This window comes from Cricetulus griseus, chromosome 6, assembly GCF_003668045.3.
Source record: "Cricetulus griseus strain 17A/GY chromosome 6, alternate assembly CriGri-PICRH-1.0, whole genome shotgun sequence".
Classification (NCBI taxonomy): domain Eukaryota; kingdom Metazoa; phylum Chordata; class Mammalia; order Rodentia; family Cricetidae; genus Cricetulus; species Cricetulus griseus.
In genome coordinates this window covers 132,331,283-132,350,068 of record NC_048599.1, presented here as the reverse complement: position 1 = coordinate 132,350,068, position 18,786 = coordinate 132,331,283, and the positions used below count along the sequence as shown (strand labels likewise).

At 37.1% G+C, this 18,786-nt stretch overlaps 1 protein-coding gene and 1 non-coding gene across 2 annotated transcripts in view; both read right to left on the bottom strand.

The window, feature by feature from the left end:
• LOC100773941 (low-density lipoprotein receptor-related protein 1B) overlaps window positions 1-18,786 on the bottom strand; it is a 1,050,824-nt gene that overhangs the window by 933,525 nt on the left and 98,513 nt on the right. The window lies entirely within an intron of this gene.
• Window positions 18,065-18,184, bottom strand: LOC113831742. Its single transcript, XR_003486738.1, has one exon. It is a non-coding gene; the product is annotated as a small nucleolar RNA SNORA26 (small nucleolar RNA).

The window sequence follows — 18,786 nt, the reverse complement described above, 5'->3', positions numbered from 1 at the left end:
CATGGTATATAAAACTTTAGAATGTTCCCAGAATTATTCTCTCCAGAATCCCTTGCATAATACTTCAGAATTAGGTATTATAAAAGATAGCTACAATTACCAGGGCTACCTATCAATTGCATGTTGTTTTGCCAACAGTATTTTTAAACTATTTCCTTTTTTTTTTTTTTACAAAACCCTATAAAGGAATATTTTTGTTAGAAAATTTGGATATTTGAAACTGGTTTTAGGACACTTATTAAATGCATAATATTGGGAATTTGTTTTGAGACAGTATACTGGCTGTCCTGAAACTCACTCTGTAGAACAGCTTGGCCTCTGTTCATCAGTTTCCCTTAGTGTGAATAGTTCTCTCAAGAGACTTTTTTGAGAACAGGAGGAACCATAGCTTAACAGGTACAATCACCCACATACAAAGGATAATCCACAATTTCTCTCTCTCTCTCTCTCTCTCTCTCTCTCTCTCTCTCTCTCTCTCTCTCTCTCTCCAGATCTCTATCTATCTATCTATCTATCTATCTATCTATCTATCTATCTATCTATCATCTATCTATCTATCTATCTATCTATCTATCTATCTATCTATCTCTATCTCTGCGAAAGTAAAGAATGGACAGTGTGTGCATCTCTGTGAAACTTACGTAAAAGCTATCAGTAACATGTCACCTTTTTGACAACATGGTTAGAAAACGTTATGCCTGTTTATATGTGCTATGCATTAGTGTAAATGAATTGTATTTACCAGTCTCTTGGCTCTAATTACTAATCTAGTCTTTCCTTCTGTTTTTAAAACCTTGAGATTGGCTATCTCTTAACATCCAGACTCATATCACTCAATTCCTCCTAGAAAACTCAATGTAAAGTCCTGGGCTTCCTAAGTGCTGTTTGTAATAAAATGCTAAGACTCTTCTCTCAGAGCACATGAAATTTATGATCACTCACACATCCACTAAGAAATCTGAGTCTTCTGCTCAATCTCAATGATGGCAGCCATTTAATCCATGTCTCCGAGTTGAAACAACGCTTGCATTTGGTCCACCTGCCACTCTATAACCCATGACCACCATCCTCCCCTGCTGTTTCTGCAGCCTTATCACATTGCAGGAGTCCTCTACTCTGCCATCTCATCTCACCTGGAATGCAGCCTCAGTCCCTGGCCACATACACTGACCTCAAGTCTTTGCTATAGAGACTACATTCAAAATTACACTATCATTATTTCTTAATGAAATCTTATTATGTAACTTTCCTTTCAGGAGTCTTTGATATTATATCCCCTAAGATGAAACAGACCTTTAAACTAGGGAGGAACAGCCTTCAGGAGTTGGCTCTGCTCTACTGCATTTTCCACTTTGCTTTGGAGTCTCTTTATTGAATGCTGTTTTCTGGCTTTACCATCAAACTTCTCAATGTACTTTCTTTCAAGTCTCTTTTATCTTCCTTTCCTCCATTCCCTTCTTTCTTGACCTTCCTGCATTTTACACCACCTATTCTCTCCCTTTTCTGTATGTTCAATTGTAGTGGTTACCTTCATATCTCACTTCTCTATGTCGTCTATCTAAATGACATTAAAGGTTTTCATGGCTCAGATTAAATACAGTCTACTCATTGGAAATTCATCTGCCAAATAGGGGGTTTAATAGGCCAAGATGTTGTTAGTAAGTTCATTCAGAAACAGCTTCTAAATAAAATATGTAACTCAGAACAAACCGAGATTTACCTTAAAGAGATAAATCACCATAATGATAATCATCAGTAAAAATTAAGCAAGAATGGGAGAAACATATAAGGTAAATAAATCTCTCATTGGCTAGGATAAGTGGTGTGAGTTTTCAAATTGACAGTCTATAACTCATTTCTATTATATATTATTATTTAACTACTCTAATGCTATTCTAGATGGGTTGTTAACATTATTATAAGATAAACATTGAAAAAAATTAAAACACACAAGTGCCCATGAATGAAATCAAATAGCTATTGGATGCCAGAAAGTGAAAGGACAGAAGGCTAGGGCAAATAGGCTTCTAATGTGGGAGTGTATGTACATAGAGTAGGCATGGAGAGAAGAGTATAAGGCTCCTCACCATAAAAGGAATTGATAATAAAATGAAGTCAAATAATTTATCTGCCTCTTATTCATTAATATGCTCCAAAAGAAGTCTTTCAGAAGTTAATGAAAATACGTATTTGTTTGCATTCAGAATGGACACAGTTACTGAAAAATAATGCTGCACTTTATCTACACAATACAACTATCTATAGAATTTATTTCTTTTTATGATCTAAAATATATGGCAATGAATAATCCATAGAGACACAGTTATCATTTTATATACAATGCCATGAAAGGATGGATACTTAGGCATAAATCAAAACAATGAAAATGAAGAAATCAATAAAAACAAACACATTTTGTCACATGAAAAAATAAATGGAGGATAACATTTAAGATCACACACACATTAATAAAACTATCAATAAAACAACATTCCCATTTGCTCTAAAGTGTGCTCCTTAAGCTACCTAGTTTAATGAATCTGTCTAATAAAGCTGGGATGGTGGGAACTGACTTTGATAGGATAGGGACATGCACAGTTATTTTGGTGGTTGTATTTTATCACCAAGTCTGACAAATCTTGCAGATGGCATTGTAGATTGGACCTTTGCCAGGGCATATACAAACACTGAGAACATGCATGTACTTCAGCTGCAATATTTTAATAATTTTCCCAAGTGCTCCAGGGCTGAATTTGCTTATACTACCAATTGCTGTATGCTTAGGGAACACAAGACAAAAAAAAAAAAAAAACAACAACAAAAAAAAACAAAACAAAAAAACATAATTAAGTTGGGAAATTTTACTTCTAAAACATCGCACAGTTCACCACACAAAGGGAAGTTATTTCTGCACTATGTTTTATGTGATTCACTATGACAGCTTATAACTTAGACATTCAATGGAGAATAGTCTATATACTGAAAAATAGAAAACAAAGACAAAGAGAAAGCACATTACTGCCCAACAAATTCCATTGAATTCTACCAAGTGTGTCGCTTTGTTTTGTTTTAGCTAATTTTATCAGTTTCCAATAATGAATATATGCAGAGGATACTGTGAATAGTTTGAGGAGTTAACTGGAGGCTATAATAAAGTGGGGCATATGTAAAACTTGATGTGTACAGGAACTTTGCAACTCACGATTACATTGACTCTAAATGTCCACTGCTCACTTTTACTAACAAAAGTGTTTCAAAGCCCGGAAGAAAAGCTGGAGTTAGACTCCTAAGTTGTACAGCAATGATAAATTACAGAAAAACAGAAATTGGTTGACAAAAGAAGGTGTCTTTTCATCTATAATCTCCTCATCCATAATGAGAGATTTGTTTATCAAGAGGCAAGTGACCTTAAATTTAATTTTCTCCCTACTTTGATATTTATCAAATATAATTCATTTATTCAAAATTCAATTTATTTCCTATGTGCTGCGTACAGTGAAGAGTAGAACACTGGATGCAAAATGAACAAAGGCACACTTGATCTGATGGCACACTAATTAGGAAAAATGTACCTCTGTGTGAGTGCCTGAAAAATAATCAAGTATATAAATTTCTGTTAATGCCCTGAAGGGTATGGGAAACACACACACACACACACACACACACACACACACACACACACACACACATATATATAATGTTAAATCATGAAGTTGATTTAGATTTTCAGTGTGATAGAATTTCTTTTCAAAGGTAAATTAAAGTAAATGTACACTATAGGAAGATGGAAAGGCATCCATTTAATTTATATCCAACATATAAATTAAAATAAAATCTAGAAAGCCTTTGTATTTGGTACTCTATTTGTATATGCTTCCCATCTCCTGAAAGCATGCTATCTGACTATAAAGTCACACACACTACCAAATAAGGATGCTAACAAAATATACACCTTTTGATTATTTGAAAAATGATAGATATGGTTATCAAATCAGGGTAGTTTTTAAATTATAGAAAATATTAGGTGAGAAGGGCTTTTTGAATAATTCTCAGTTTCCCCTTTAGAAGATGCTTTTCCCATTGATGTAAGTTCAAATGCCTCGTTAAACTCAGTTTTAAAGCTGCATGCTAAAGGTCTAGGGCACATCAGCCTAATACACTTAGCATTAAGAAATTAGTTTACATAGTAGCCCCAGAGGGGAGCAAAGTGCCCCCATCTCTGTAGGTTCTGAGAACTGAGGCTCATATGTCATTGTTCCTGGAATAGTGGCCAGAGACTGTAGCACTTCCTGGACTTAGAAGTCCAACCAGTTTACCAGAATTTCTAAGCCCTTGATAAAATCTGAAGCTGTGCTTGTTACAGTGACGAGCTGAAGGATTCTGGGAAGTGTCTGCCACAGTATTGAAAGTTAATAGCATAAGAGTCTATGGCATGATGTTGTAAAATATGCATGCATTGTGGAATGCCTACAGTGAGCCAATTAACATCTTTTATCTCATGCAATTGCTTTGTTAAATATATACAGTTTGTCAATTGAAATTGTGATAAAAAGTATATAAAATTATGTACTTTAAATGCATATAATTTTAATTATTTAATTATGTCTTGACAAAACTGAGAAAAAACTGTATAAATATTTAAATATACATTATGCATACAATAATTTCATAAGTCTAAAAATGACAGTGGTCCCTTTACAATCAAAACTTCAAAATAAGAGAAAAGCCTTTAGCCATTACAATGGAAATTAGTCAGAGGAATATTATTTTTAGAATGTTGTTATGATGTTGTTTCCCTTCTAAGTTTCAAAAACATGAAATACAAGCAGAAGCCCTCCCAACTTCTCCTGAGGTGAGTCTTACCCACACTCCAGCATCATGAACTTACACAAACAAGCAGCTGCAGAACATCACACACAAATATCCTTGCCACATGTACTAAATCAAACCAGATCCACTGCAACGCCAGACTGCTCTGACTAAGGGGTGAAATTCATGCCAATAATGCCAGTGTTCCTTAATGTGAGCTATCAACAAAAATAAGTCATCTTACAGACAAGCTAAATGATCTCAGGCTAAACCAAAAGAAAATCAGTTACAAAATCTGATGTCCATTCAGTAAACTTTATTAGAAAGCTGCAAAGGGGCCCTCTTCTTAAAGCCAAACCTAAAACAATCACCTTGGGAGTCAGGACATCAAAAGGATTTACTTTTGTTTAACTCTAAACTTATTTATGCAATGTGATGCAGTTTACAGGTCCCTGTTTTGAATGTTTGTTACCCAGCCCATAGATCTATCTAGGAGGCTTGGGACATTGAAAATAGCAGGCCTGGGTGCCAGAAAAAAAGTCACTCTGCTGGAACTTTATGTTATGACCTGTTCCTGGTATCTGCTGTGCCTCCACTTCCTAGCTCATAGTGGTATGAGCAGCCTTTGTCATGTGTTCATGTTGCTGCAAACAGAGCTCAGTCATGGCCCGCTAGACACAATTCTCATATAGCCGGGAGCCAACTTCCCAAGCAAAGTTTTGTTCTATAGGGTATTTTTGCACTATTCTCAGAAATGCAAAAATGAAGAACATAATGACACCAAGTTAAGTGTCTCAAAACAAATTTATTAAGGATAATCTAAATGAAAATCAAGTCTAAAAAACTGAATTATTTATTTCTCACATGGATGTAGTGGCATCTAGCCTTGCCAGTGAATTTGTGTTAGTAACCACACCCCTTTGGGTGTGACTTCAGGTGTGGAGGGAAGCCTGAGGCAGGCTCTATCCCTCACATGTTCTCTGTCTCTTGGGTCACTGATGTAGTCGGAATGGCAGAGGAAGGCTGCCGTGGTACTTTATTATTATCTGTGTAAGTTGTTCCCCAATAAAAAAACCCATTTATCATTTTTCTTGGGTCTAGTAAACTCATTATTCCTCATCTTCACCTAGAGACATTATGGTCCAGGGCAAACTTCTATTTATACATTTCTTTTTGCATCCAAGGAAATAAGTAATAAATTATGTAGCCATCTTAAGAACTTAACATTTGAAATAAAAACATGATCCATGTTTTTGTCATGAAACTTATGAGTATATAACTTTTTAAAACAAAAGAGAAAGCAGCTCAAAACAGTTTTCAAAACACATAGCACAGGTATGTTCCTCCAGGACTCCCTAGCTCTTAAAGCCAGGCTTTTGGCATTATGCTGTTTAGGAAGCAATGGTGAAATATTTCTGAAATGTGTCTGTTACAAGTTAAAAGAAACCTAGTGATGTGTATACTCAGGGCAAGTTGAACAAGAGAAGTATTTCTGAAAGGACTGAATTTTGGATGGGAAATGAGTTCTCACATGGAATGGGAAACTTTCAGGTGTTCCAGGGAATAGGTGTCTTCACTTGTAGATATGTCTCACAAGAGAGTTCAGTTAATAAGCTATTTAAGAAGTTGATGTAAAAAGCTTATTAAACTGTCATTTGTTTTTTTGATTTTAGCCATTCTGACAGGTGTAAGATGGGATCTCAGAGGTGTTTTGATTTGCATTTCCTTGATGGCTAAGGATGTTGAACACTTTCTTATGGGTCTTTCAGCCATTTTAAATTCCTCTATTGAGAATTGTCTATTTAGTTCTGTACCCTACTTTTTTAATTGGAATGTTTGGTGTTTTGGAGACTAGCTTCTTGAGTTCTTTGTAACAGTTTATTAGACAAATTGGGGAACAATCCTCCACTGCTGGTGGAACAATCCTCCACTGCTGGTGGGGTGGCCAACTTGTACAGCCACTTTGGAAATCTGTATGGTGATTCCTCAGGAAAATGGGAATCAGTCTACCACAGGATCCAGCAATTCCACTCTTAGGCATATACCCAAAAGAAGCACATTCATACAACAAAGACATCTGTTCAATAATGTTCTAGGCAGAAATATTTGTAATAGCTAGAACCTGGAAGCAACCTAGATACCCCTCAACCAAAGAATGGATGGAGAAAATGTAGTACATCTACACAATGGAGTACTACTCAGCGGGGGAAAAAAACAATGGAATCTTGAAATTCACAGGCAAATGGATGGAACTACAAGAAACCATTCTGAGTGAGGTAACTCAGTCACAAAAAGACAGGCATGGTATGAACTCACTTATATGTAGATTTTAGACATAGAGTAAAGCATAGAGTAAAGGATTGCCAGCCTGCAGTCCAAGATGCGGGGAGGCTGGTAAACATGGAGGACCCTAAGAGAGACATACATGGTCCCCTGGAGAAGCAGAAAGGGACAAGACCTCCTGAGCAAATTGGGAGAATGTGGGGAGGGGAGAGGAAGCTAGGAGAATGAGAAGGAAAGAAGAAGAGGGGTGAGGAAGACATGATGGGACAGAGAGGTTGAGTTGGGGGAAGAACAGAAGAGATCAAGATAAGAGTTAATATAATAGAGGGAAACATTATAGGTTTAAAGAGAAATCAGGCACTAGGGAAATGTCTTGGGAGCTACAAAGATGACACCAACTAACAGTCTAAGCAACAGAGGAGAGGCTATCTTAAATGCCCTCTTCTGATAATGAGATTGATGACTAACTCATACGCCATCTTATAGCCTTCATTCAGCAGCTGGTGTAAGTAGAAGCAGACACCCACACTAATCACTGAACTCAACTGGAATCCAGTTGCAGAGAAGGAGGACTGATGAACAAAGGGGTCCATACCAACTTGATGAAACCCACAGAAACAGCTGACCTGCACAAGAGAGATCTCTTGGTCCCCAGACTGATAGCTGGGAAACCAGCCTGGGACTGATCCAGACCCCCTGAATGTGTGTGTCAGTGAGGAGTCCTTGGAAATCTATGGGGCCTCTTGCAGTGGATCAGTACTTATCCCTAGCATAGCAATGGACTTTGGGAACCCATCCCACATGGAGGAATACTCCCTGAGCCTAGACACAAGTCGGTTGGCCTAGGCCCTATCCCAAAGAATATGACAGACTTTCAAGATCACCTGTGGAAGGCATCACCCTCCCTGGGGAGCAGAAAGGCTATAGAATAGGTAGGGTGTTAGTTTGGGGGAAGCGGAGGAGGGGAGGGAGATGGACCTGGGATTGACATGTAACACAATTTCCTTTCTAATAAAAAAAGAAAAAGAAATAAAAAATGAATTGTACAAAATAAAAAAAGCTTATTAAAATAATCAACATACTTATTAGCAATAAGCATGCTGTTAAGGTAGCATCAACTGCTGCTTCTTTAATGTCCTCAAGTTTTTTATCACTCAGGTGGCAGTCAGTGTGGATTTGACACTGTTATGTCCTGATCCACACTGAACTATTGCTAGGGATTGGCAGCATATAGGTGATTTTTACATTTTAAACCATGTATGTATCTCCATTGTGACAAACTCTTCACCACAGACCCATGGTTGGTTCTTCCTTCCATACACTCCAGGCACACAGTTCTTCGCAGGGTTTGTGTTGTATTTTCCAGAGTTTTCTCGGAGTCAACACTGACAAAAGAGTGTGCTAAAGACTTCCTGACAGCACAAAGATTCCTCATGACCCGCTAAATCCTAAGACAGTAGTTGCTCCTCTAGGAATTAACTGTCTTACCATTTTATCAAAATCATACATATTGTGTATCAGTTTATTTTGTTTGAATAAGCTTACCTTGTCAAGTTAAACTCATAAAGTTTATATGAAGTTTAAATTCTGACTTACTCTTTAACAACAGTAATCAGTTTTGTGTTTGATACTGGTTCCCACATAGAAAGGAAGTTAGATTGAAGTCTCAGTGATCTTGTGATACCTTAAAATTAATTTTTAATATTTGTATGATTTTACTATTTTCTTCCTTCACTGATTTTGAGTGTTTTGTTGGTTTATTTATATATAATTTTATTTTTAAATGTTCAACTATTAGGTTTTATATTCACATGAGCATGTTTGTGTAAGTGTATATGTGGGTTGTGTGTGTAATTGTTGCATTAAGTTTTCCTGGGGAGATGGGAACACAGTTGTCAATTCACCCTAATGGGGCAATGAAGACACAGATCAAATTAACAATTTCACCTAAGCAAAACTTGGTGAATTAGTGAGATTATTTGGTTCATTTTGAGCATATGTTACTTATAGAGATGCATAGGAGAACCCCCTGAACAGCTGCATTACTGCAAAATCCCTTCCCATCATGGATAGTGACTATGGAACCTGAATCTTAAAGGTCACTTTCAGTTAGCCATTCCTTTCCTATGTGCTCTAGCACCTCTGTCTTATTTAGGGTTACTATTGCTATGACAAAACACCATGATAGAAAGCAAGTTGGGGAAGAAAGGATTTATTTGGCATATACTTTCATAGCACTTCCTTCATCATTGAAGGAAGTCAGGGCAGGAACTCAAACAAGGTTGGATCCTAGAGGATATCCTGCAGGAACTGATACAGCGGCCATGATGAACTTGGCCTTGCTTACTGGCTTGCTCCCTATGGCTTGTTCAGCATGGGTAGCCTATATAGAATGTAGGACCAGCAGTACATGGAAGGAACCAGCCATAATGTGATGGGTCTTGTCTTATTAAGAACTAATTAGGAAAATATCTTACAGCAGGATCTCATGAAAGCATTTTGTCAGTTAAGGTTCCCTCCTTTCAGATATCTCTAGTTTGTGTGACAAATTGACAGAAGATTAGCTACCATAGTCCTCCAAGATAAGCTGAATCTGGTAATGGGGTTACGAGGTAGTGATGGCTGGGATGCCAGATGAGGTTCCATGACCTAATCCTGACTCCTTCTGTTCGGTGGTGTTCACAGATCTTTTACATATTCACATAGACAATATTGTTTTTTTATTAATCTAAAGACCATAATATAACAGTGATTTGCTGATCTTATACACTGAAGTAGTGATATTTGTGAATCTTTGTGTTTTAACAATATAGGGAACATTATTATAAAATTTGCCAACAAAAGAAGCTGTTGTCTATGAAAGTACAAATTTTGATAAATGAATAGTGTGCTCCTCTTCTTGAAGAAGGTTTTGTTCTCTGAAGATGTTACTAAAGGAATTAACTAGAAAACTATTTTCCTGTTCTTTCTAGAAAAATGACCACACATATGCTACATTAAAAATGAAACACCCCAAAAAACTATCTGTGGAAAATTCTGAAAAGTAGAAAGTCCACAAAACAATCTTTCGAAATATTTTATTTTAAAATTATGATAATTGGTTCTGGAACATGGCTCAACGGGTAAGAATACTCATTGTATAATTGTGAGGATCTGATACTGAGGTCCCTAACATGGATGTGAGAGTCTAGGCATGACTGTTTGTGCCTGTGACCCCAACACTGTGGGGAAAAGTTGTAGACAGGGAGGTTTGTTTGGAATTCTTGTGTTTTCTGGCAACCAGTGTAGCTGGACAAACAGTGAGTTCCAGGTTCAGTGAGAAATGTAATGCAGAGGAGAAGGAAGAAAAGATGGTTAATTTAAATAACCATCCTTCAATAATAAGATAAATCACCATATTATGCCTTGACTTCATGCTGGTCTTAATGTGACAAGGGATGCAAAGTTGTAACCCTGCTCCTTCAACAGTAGAGTTGAATATGACATTTATGACAATGTCAGTTTATTGTGTAACAGTTCACAATGGACAGCAATTTTGTTGACAAAAACTTGCCAAGCAATTGGAAATTTCTTGGTAGATAGTTGAAGTAAACACTGGTTCTTTTATTCCAATCCTAATTCTAATGACATACCTCATTATTAACAGCGATATATGTATTAACAGTATAACCCTCAGTATTAACAGTAAATTTACCAGTGTATCTATCTATATCAACTATCTAGGTGTCTATCTACCTATCTTAGCTTCAGAGGAGAAAAGAGTTAAAGAGGCCATAGCAGAATTCAGAGAGTTTCAAAAGGCCTTAGAGATAGAAGCCCAAAAGCTGTTGAGAATACCAAAATTCTCTGGGGGGGTACAATGTAATGAACCAGGTCTAAGGTCTGCTGGAGATGCTGTGGAAGGGCAGGTTGTTGCTGGATCACAGGTATGAGTCAGGTCTTGGGGTCAAGTAGAGCCAGGTCCAGATGAGTGGTCAGGACATGGATGAATGCCAGGTACAGACAGATGGAAAGGTGGATAGACGGAGGGTAAATTGGGGAAGCCGAGTCAATAGCGGAGACAGAGCCACAATGAGTCTCAGGCACAATCAGGAGTTCTCTGCCTGTTTTGATGCACACATTGGGTAGTGAGGTCTTCACCATTGAAGTACTTTTGGGATTCTCTTTTTGAGTTCTAAAAGTGAGGATTGCATCCTCTCCTATGTGTGCTGTATCTGATAAGTTCTCGGCCTGATTGCCCTGATATGATTTCAATACACACCTGTCCTCTCTTTCCAGTTACTTTGATATTTATAGAAAATCTCCCTTTCTACTTTCAGGAGTAAAGTTTTTATCACATTGTCCCTACTGCAGTATACTAGACAGATGGTGGTGTACATATGCCCATCAGGGTGCAGAGTCATGCTAAGTCTGCATTTACACCTAAAATAAAATTAGTTACTGCTTGTAAAACAAATGGTCTCTGATCAAGGCATATCCAGAAAAGCCACTATTTTCCACAAAATGGAGTAATGCTGCTTGCAAAGAGCAGTAGAAACCATTGTTTTCGATCCATCACTATACTGTTTTAAAGGGATCAGCAATCTTGCCTATCAACAAAGCTATTGTATAAAATATTGTAATTACCACTGACTTCTTCAGCTACCTTAATGTAACTCCATCTTGAGGTGAGAAGGGATCCTGAGACAGTCACACTCCATGCCTTTACTCACCTTTGAACACGGACAAGTGTTTTCAATGATGAAAGCTGTTTCAGATGTTTAGATAAAACATCAATCATTAGACTGAGTTGAGCTGTTAAATTCCCCTTATTGCAAACAATGACTTCAGTTTGTACTTCCATGAGCTCTGACAGTATCTTCTATAGATAAAAATCTTCCACTGGACTACACATAGGATAGATTATCTCATCCTCTAAGTGTTAGTGTAAGTTAACTCCCTAATTGATATTACCATTTTATCATTTATCTTATATCTTATGATAACAATAATCTAAAAGATAGGTTTCACAACTATAATAAAGATGTGAACTTAGAATTTGAATTTTGTTTTAGAGTTGTAGTTAGGCTTCAAACAGGGAGACAGTAAATCTCACAACAAATTGTATGATATGAATATTTAACTACATTGGGTAAATCTCTTTACTGAAAGAGAAATAAAAATATATATACCTACTACTTGAGTAGGCTTTGAGAAAGTAGGCATGAGTACAAGATGAATGAAAAGAGCAATTACGAAATCAGCGAACAATAAGCCACAGAATTGAGTCCTTAGTGAACATGGTGTTTAACCACAATCCATTTCACTTCACCTTTCATTCTAACATAAAATAGACCTGAGAGGCATTTTAAAGTATTTTTAAAGTGAATCGCAAAATAATTCTGATCTCTCCTCCACTTTTCCCATAAAGAAACTGATCAGTATGATCAGACAGTGGCTGACAGAGACAAGAGCTAAGCTTATCAATACCTTTGTCACTGTTGGATGTTTGGCATCCCACATCTGGATGAGAGAAGTGGGCAAAGGCTGCTTGGGTCTTTACCTTCAACCTTCACAGGCCTCTTTTCAGTGTCTGCATGATCCATCTCCTTAAACAGGGAACATAGCAAATGTCTGGACTTCAAAGAAAGCCTCCCTGGATCACAGAACCACATCTTCCCGTTACTATGTTACTTCCCCCTCTCACTGTGGATTCCAATAAACTCTGGGTATCTGGTACAGTCTCTGAGGCATATTCTTGTGAAGCAAATGCATAAGCAAGTGGCTTGAGGTTTAGCTCATCTCATTTTCTTGACATTCATCAGAACCAATGCTTCTCATTTGGTTCAGTGTCAAATAACTACGGCAGCACAAAATCTACTGTCCACACCATGAGCTGCATGTTCTTTCCTGACCTTCCGATAATGCCTTTATTCCTCATGAAAAGGGAAACAGCAAATTGCATTCCTCCATGCCAGCTTCCCAGATGTTTATTTCTTTTTATCAGATGATAAAATAGAATACAGAGAAGTTAACTATTGTGATTTGGACTGTATAGCGAGTAGTTAAGTAACACTCTAAATGAAAGGCAGGACTTTTCTTTCAATTAATACTATAAAAGAGGTCAATCCCAGGCAGAGTGTGTGTGTGTGTGTGTGTGTGTGTGTGTGTGTGTGTGTGTGTGTGTGTGTGTGTGCTCGCACGTGCACGTGTGGTGTCAGAAACAAACATTTCAGCTGTGCTCTCACCCATAATTATAAAAGTATTAATTATCCTTGTAACTCCAGATATTAAAATCAGAATATTATTGTACCTGGTTTTGTTTCCATGGAGAAGAAGCTAAGTGAGAGCATACAAATAGCATTTGAAACTTGACCTTAGTTAAAGAATCAAAATAGCTAATCCCAATTTTAGACATAAGCCAATTAAGGCATAAAGTTGGGCCTGCAGCTATAGCTCTGGGTAGAACACTTCCTTGCTATGTATTAGACCCTGTCATCTCCAGTATGAAAAAAAAGGGGGGAGGACTGTTGAGTAATTAATTTTCCCAAACTCATGTTGCTACTAAATTATGGTCAAGATTCAATCCAACTTTGTGTTGGAATATGAAAATTTAAAAATTAAGAAAACCTGAGCATGTTATATTTTTAAGAAAAACTTAAAAAATATTTTACTATCTGTCACCATTAAGCATGCTTTATGATCAGCACATTCCACCTCCAACCCAAGTTAAATCTTCCCAGGACAGCTGTAATGTACTACTGCTTGTTTGAATGAGTAACAGCTGGTCACTTCATAACCATACATTTCATGACCCTTCAAATGCTTAAAGATCGTTATTAAGTTACCCTTCAGCCTTCTACGATGTGACAGACCCTATAAAAGAACCATCAGGCAGAGAAATCATTAGAAGCACCACCAGGCACCACCGTTAAAGTCACCATCTGGTATAACTGGAAATGTCAGCGAATAGAGACTGCATATTGATGTGCATGCTATGTTTATGCCTTTTAACTGGTCAGCAATGTTAATTATAATTACGTCTTCATTGTAGGATTTTATAGCCTATGTGGACAAATGAACATACACTCGATTAACTAACTGCAGACTAAATGGAAAATGGTTCTCAGGCTAATGTTCCAAACACTATTAGTACTTTCTTTGTTAACTAATAGTCCCCAAATCGAGTGCTGAGCAAACTGACAAACTGGCTTTCTTTCTGAGGACTCAACCTCTTTTCTAACTAAAACTTAATGATTTCACTATTTACCTGTTAAAAACAAGGAAATAGGTTTTATTTTCATTTTCACTGGGTCAATTTTAGTGTGGACTGTCTTGAACTGTCACAAAATAGTAATATGTTAATACTTCCCAGTGATACCTATTTTTCTTTCAAAAATTATTATCAATTAAAACATTTATTTTTAATAAACATCGTAAGCAAATAGTAAGAACTTTGAAAGGTGAGTTTTGTGCTTTTAAGTCTTTATTATTGCTACATATACATGTAGATATAGATAAACGATACATAGATGATAGATAGATGATAGAAATATAAATGTAAAAATATTTCCTGCTGAATTCATTTAGCTCAGATGTATGTTTAGGCCTAACTGGAAAGGTAATATTTTTTGAAACTTATCTTTCATATTCTTGGGGTTTCACATATTCTAGAAGTTATAATGGGTCATATATGTTTCTTATTTCTATATCAACACAGAACTAAACATGTTTTGAATGAAATAATCTGAACACAATGTTCTGTCATTCTGAGAGTGGTCTTCATTAGAAGTACACTGTAACAACTACTTCCATACTACTTACACAGTAGAGCTGATTTAAATTATACAGGGGAACTGGAGAACTTAACTCAACTATAATGCTACTTAATATGAGGTGTTGAGAATCCCAGGACCACAGTTGCCAGGTATGAACCCTGTGTCAAAAGCAAAACAAAACAAAGCAGAAAAAACAAACAAAAAACTAAACAAACAAACCTACACCATATAGAAAGCATGCTGTAATGATTTGAATGAGATGTCCCCTATAGTCTCAGACATTTGAATAGTTGGTACCCAGTTGGAGGAGGCTTAGGATGTGTGGACTTGAAGAAAGTATGAACTGGGATGCCATTTTCAGTTTGCTCTGTCTGCTTCCTACTTCTGCATGGAGATGTGAACTCTCAGCTGTTTCTGTACCTTTGACTGCTGCCTGCTACCTGCTGCCATGATTGCCTGCCATGATGAACCTATATCTGCCTGGAATTATAAGGCAAATAATCATTTCTTCCTATAAGTTGCCCAGGTCATGGTGTTTCATCACAGCAGCAGAAAACTATACACTTATGATACTAGAAGTCTGGCCCCAGAAATGGCAGAGAAATTCAGATACTTCTCAATTCAGATATTTAGATAATGCTATGTATTTTATTATTAGTAAATTACTGCTCACAGCTCTTAAATTCTGTGGAGTATATGAAACTCTATAGTTTTGAAATCCAACTATTACAATGTTGTTTTCCTATCTATAATTTTATCATTTTAAATTAAAATATTCATAGGTCAATAGGAATTATGCTTAAAAATACCTCCTGTAAGGATGACCCATAGTTCACTATACTTGTTTATAGCTACCACATGAAATCCTTAAGTTTCTTTCCTTAACTCCTCTACTTGCTTCATTTTTATTATTTAGAAGCCTAGATAGGCTTTCATGTACATTCATATTTTATTTAATTATGTGTGAATAAAAAATCTTTTTTTAGAGTAAAACATTGGATTATGATAATCACTGCATTAACAGTTTATACTGTAGACTTAGGCTAACACGCAACAGATTTATTTATAAAGACTAGGTATCAATTTGCAGTATAAGTACAGAACCTCAAACCTGAAGAGCAATAAATGATAATACTCTGAAACATATGCCAGAGAATAGGAAAGCCAAGTGTTTCTGATTCCATCGTTCAAATGCACAGAAATGCACAGACCGTGCCCATTTGGAATACATGTGTCTTACTAGAGAGTGAGTAGGGAACAGAAATAACTTGAGAATGTAACTTTTAGGAATAAAGCACATGGAGGACCATGGCAGATTCCATGCCAAGCAAGAGACAAACATGCCAGACAGCTTAAGTGAGAAGTTTTAATAGAAAGGGAAGGGAGAGTGGAAGAGAAAAACATAAAGAGACACAGAGACAGAGAGAAGACAGAAAAGAAGAAGGAGACTTGAAAAGTTCTGTCTAACCCTTCAGGGGAACAGTGGAAAAGAGAGTTTTTCTTTTAAAGTGTCCTTTGCACCTGCATGCAGACTACCTAGTGACTTAGCAGGGTACTGCTTAACTGCATTCTGCCTGGAGACCAGAGGCAGGCCAGCATAATGCCTGAATTCTTACAGTAACCACAGCCACATCTGGGTTGTGTGTGTGATAACAAGTACCTATGAACATATTTAGAAGAGAGCCTATTTGGGACTCTATTGTCTTAGAAGCAATGTAACATTAATAGCAAAAAATGTTCCCTGTTTTCTTTTATAGTTAATCTAGTTAATTTCCCTAATTTCAAAAGCAGTACTATTAGCATTGGAATATGAAAAAGGAATTGGAAAACAAAAATAACAATTTGATAATTGGTCTCAATTTTCTATCCTCTATTCCCACACTGGCCAATACAAGATCTTTTTCTGTTCTTTTCGCTCTAAAAAGTTGACACTTAAGTTTACCAGTTGGAGGACAAAAAACAGCAGAGAACTGAATATTTTCTTCTCCACATTTTCTACTCTAAGTACATTTTCAAAAATACCACACACACACACACACACACACACACACACACTTCCAAAGCAGCTGTGTATGTTGATATGCAAAGAGACAGCAATCAATTTATGTAGATGTGTTTTCCAAGAATTCAAAGTAGTTAATCTACAGGACAAAGACACCATGGGTGGGAAGAAGCCTTATCTTTAGAAGTCACACAGAGGGAAGCATTCTTAAATTCATTTTGGGTGGCCCAAAATGCTACATGATGAGAAACACCTGGGTTTCCTATTGACTCAAAAGCAGTCAGAAGCAATGGTTCTCACACACTGTGTAAGGAGCCCCATTTTTAAAAAGTCTGTTCTGTTATAAACAAGTATTAAAAAGATAGCTGCTGGGGGTTATTCTTATGCATGACTTCAGGGGAACAATGATAGAAACTTGTTTCTTAACTGACAAAATGAAGTAGTTCTTATAGATTTAATGAAATAATTGCAGCAGATTGTGGTGACTAAATTGTGTTCTTGTGGAATAAAGTATTTTCAATAGAACCACCTTTTTCTTAGAATATAGCCTTTTTGAGTGGTTGGTGTCAGAAGAACACATTTGTTGTTATTGCAATCAGATTCTGATGTCCATTCTACTGTTGCTGCTGCCCTGATGAAACCTGAGAAACCGACATCTATGAAGTCTGTTTTTCTGGAAAGCCAGTTGACCTAAAAAAGTTTACATTGATACATATCATATTTTGTTAACCCAATAAACTTTTGACACTTAGGCTTTGCTTGGCTGAGTCTTCTAGCTTGTGCTTGTGAAAGACCCCCTCCCCCGCCTCTCTCTTTCTCTTTACCAACAGAGACTGCCAAAAATCCCAGTTATACATTTTTGGTGGCTGGTGGCTTCTCCTCTGAAGTTGCCAGGTGCCCAGTTCCTGCCTAAAGCATTGTAATTGAAAACAAATCCAGCTTATGGAGGAAACAGCATAACTGCAGGCCTACACAGTAGATTAGCACCCAGCCTTAGATGGGCCATGTAATTTTCCCCAGCCCCTTCCCACACTTTGATCTCTGAAGAATGGAGGGGTCATTCAGGAGTTGCATTTCTCAGAATAAATCTGGTCTTTTACTTTTACAATTGGACTTCATTAGTCTTCCTGCATCACCAAAGATACCTATTATGGGGTGCAGAAAAGCTTTAGGCTTCTCTTTGTTTTTGCTTTGCTTTGGCTTTTCCACCTGCAGCTGTGGCAGTAGAGAAGATCCAAAGAGGAAGTATCCACTCTCTTCTCTGAGTTTCATGAGGCATCCTTTAACATTCTGTGTTAACCTCCTGAAGAACTGGATCAGTTTTAAAGAGCATGGGAAGGTTTTCTATTTTTGTTTGTCCTTTTCTTTTTCTGAAAGAGATTCTTGCCATCTAGTGAGGCTAGCCCCCAAATCACAACCTCCCACCCTACCTTGGTCTCCTGATTGCAAATGTACAGCATAACATCCAACTTCTTTCCTTTCATTGTAAACAGAGTGTAATTCACACAGTGCAGCCTGAAATGTTTTCTATTTCTAACTACAATTCATTCATAGGTATTAGCAGGCCTCATTGAAGACCGAACATTTTCTTACTGAAAATGGCAAATACATCCACAAGAGTGTATTCCTATTCTTTCTATAACTAATCTTGAAGGAGACTACCAGCGCTACCTATATTTTGGTCTTTTCAGATACAGACTCTGTTACAAGAACTGACACTTTGTTACTTGGGGAAAAAAATGGATCCCTGAGGTTGTAATACATTTTCTACTGAAGGGACAGCTCCCCTCTCCCACCCACCCCCCACCACATTTTGGCAGCCATGACGGGCTAACATGTGCTCGCTTGACCTTGCTGGGCCTGCCCTAGTCACTAGAAGGTCAGATGCCCTCCTCCTGGCAAGGAACCAATCAGAAGTTAGCTGGCAGGGCTGTG